The sequence below is a fragment of the Ailuropoda melanoleuca genome, chromosome 6, assembly GCF_002007445.2.
Source record: "Ailuropoda melanoleuca isolate Jingjing chromosome 6, ASM200744v2, whole genome shotgun sequence".
Lineage (NCBI taxonomy): Eukaryota > Metazoa > Chordata > Mammalia > Carnivora > Ursidae > Ailuropoda > Ailuropoda melanoleuca.
This window is the reverse complement of record NC_048223.1, coordinates 113612725-113615472: the sequence shown is the minus strand read 5'-3', so window position 1 is coordinate 113615472 and position 2748 is coordinate 113612725. Positions and strand designations below refer to the sequence as shown.

The 2748-nt window shown below is 48.2% G+C and overlaps 1 protein-coding gene across 5 annotated transcripts in view; it reads left to right on the top strand.

Annotated features, from left to right (window-relative positions):
• The first annotated feature begins 614 nt into the window (after positions 1-614).
• The window catches only part of CCDC186 (coiled-coil domain containing 186), a 52529-nt gene continuing 50395 nt past the window's right edge, over positions 615-2748 (top strand). For 4 of the 5 annotated variants that reach the window (XM_034663302.1, XM_019805709.2, XM_002913550.4 and 1 more), the window contains exon 1: positions 616-829. The gene's annotated coding sequence lies outside the window, so the exon portion shown is untranslated. Of the gene's footprint in view, positions 830-2748 lie in introns of all 5 variants that reach the window. The other variant, XM_034663303.1, reaches the window with a different exon arrangement.

Genomic DNA, 2748 nt, shown 5'->3' with positions numbered 1-2748 from the left:
CGAACGGGGACACCCAGCTGGGAGAGGACGCTTCCCGCGCTCAAGGCGCTCACAGCCTGGTGCCAACGACAAACGCACTGGCAGTTTATTATTAAACAATGGCAGTGGGTGCCAGGTTCAAGATACGAACGCGGTGTTATGGAAATCCCCAGAATCTCTCCCAGGGATGAATTGTCAGACGGACAGGTAGGCTCCTCCAACTAATTCCGCCTATGTCAGGTGCAAGGTTTGTGCGTCAGAGCCGGGAAGTCACAATTTCGAATTCTTTTATGGCTTTATGCCCCTGATTAATATGAGAAGGGTCAAAGGGTGAGGTGGGTTTATATCCAATGAGAGCGTCTTACAGAAAGAAAGAACAGGCTTGGGGCGGGAGTGGCGTGAGAGACAGGACAGGATTAGCAGGATTGCTGGCTAGCCGAGTCAGTCCGGGAGTGGGTGCGCAGAGTCTGAGCGCGGGGCTGGGCGCTCTGGGGGCAGGAGGCGGTGCGGCCCCGGCCCCGCCCACTGCAGACAGGTTACACTAGCCCCCCCATGGGCGCTCCGTCACACCACCCGCGCCTCGCTGATTGGCTCCTCCAGGGAGCCCCGCCCCCCCAGCTGTAGCTGGGCCGGCTTCAGCGTCGCCGCCATCTTTGTTGATGTGTCAGCTCCGCGGGGGTTTGGGGAATCCTAGGCGGAGGGAGCGCGGTGTCGGCCTTGTCCCTGGTTTCTGTTTCCTTCCTCCCCACACACCTCCTGGTCTTCCGGACCCCGCTATGGAGAAATTAGGTCCTGAGCCGGAGCTTCAGCGGCCTCGTTAGGGGTGCGGCCTGAGGCTCGGAGAAGTGGGGTGAGTGCTTGACCGGCGCTACGAGCCGACCGGAGTCGCGTTGGCAGCGCGGAGGGACTGCCCACCTCCTCCGTCGTTCTGCAGGTCGTGGGTTGGCTCTTCGCCTGGCCTCTCGCGGACAGTGGAGGCAGGCAAGCGCTGGGGGACGGAGTTGGGAAGCCTTCCTCTCCCTGCCTTGTTCCCTGGGTCCCGGGCCGACAGGAGAGAAGGCGGCGGAGAGGTCGGCGGGGGTCGGGGGCCGTGCCTCGGGAGCGGCGGTTGGAGAGCAGCCTAATTTGGGCCAGTTGCCTGGTCTCCCAGTGCTAACTGCTGCTAAGCCCCACCTGCTCGGCGATTTTTCAGATTCAATCGCCTATTTCTCTTTCCGTCTTCAAGTTGAGTGTGTGTGTGTGTTTTATGTTTACTGTTGTGGAGACTTTTTACCGTCATAAACTCTTCCGTTACTGTGATTTTAAGTAACTTAAAGACAGTTCTTTGGGATTTTGGTTAGAGAGATACTGTTACTGGTTTTTATGTTGCCTTTCTTCCAAGGATATCAGGCATTAAACCTTGACTGGTAAGGATATTTCAAATTTCTATCGAACTTGTAACATGGGAAAGCCTCTTTTACATGTCCCCTAGCAGCAAGCCTGGGGATAGCGCAGGTGTAATTACTGCTTAGCTGTTAGCAATTTTACTGTAGCTAATACTCATATCTTGGTTTTGTTTAGTGTAAAGAGGCCTGGATTTGGAGTCGGAGCATCTGGATTAGAATATGCCTCTTTCACTTGATAGCTTTGTTATCTATAGGGATTAGGATAGTAAAAATAATGGTGTATAGTGCCAGGCATTTGGCAGTTTTCTCCGTATGTGTGTTTGTGATGTTCCTTGATGCCTAGAGTTTTTACTTCTTCCTAAATGATAGGCTGGAAGTTTTTGTAAGAAAAGTGTGCAGTAAATCAGTGGAACAGTATTTCAAAAGGTGTGGTGTTAGTCATTAAAAAAAAAACATTGTGTAGGTATGCTAATTGTGGGTGTAGCCTTCCTAACTACAAAGTACACCTTCATATTTGCGGAGTTGATCTTGTGGGAAAGATTAAGGTTCAAGAGACATTGACAGTGAAACTGAACTATCTCCTTGTGAATAAAGTCTCTTCTCTGTACAGCTACTTTTCAGCTTTTATTTATCGTTACAAAAATAGAAAAGTGATTGGCCTCGTTCTTTTTTTTCTTTTCGGCTTTTTCATTTTTTTAAAAGATTTTATTTATTTATTTGACAGAGAGAGAGAGAGACAGCCAGCGAGAGAGGGAACACAAGCAGGGGGAGTGGGAGAGGAAGAAGCAGGTTCATAGCGGAGGAGCCTGATGTGGGGCTCGATCCCACAACGCCGGGAGCCGAAGGCAGACGCTTAACCGCTGTGCCACCCAGGCGCCCCCGGTTTTTTCATTTTATTTAAAATTCTGCAAAGGTATTGAGTAATTCACAAATCTTACAAAGTATTAAAACTCCTTTTTGTATTGTAGTAGGCAAACATAAATACTGAAGAATCTACCTGGAAATGCCTGGCTTGTGTGTGTTTGTGTTTTTCCCTGGAAATGCATGGATTGTGTTTATGTTGATATTATTTTTGAAACCTTGTCAAATTCGGAATACTAGCCTATAAACCTAGAAATTTCTTTAAACAGTGAAGGTTCCAGAGAGTGTCCTTGGTATTTCAGAGTCTTATTGCTAACATGAAAGGAGTGAGCACAGTAACTATTCTGTGACCTTTTAGTTCCTTCACCCGTTCCTTTAGTGCTATTCAATGACAGCATAGCTGATGGCAGTTGCTTACTATATTCAGTTTAAAGACGTCTATTTACAGCTTCATGCTGATATCAGCAAGTGAAGGTAAAACAGTACAGAATACTCTTTTTTTTTTTTTTTAAGATTTTATTTT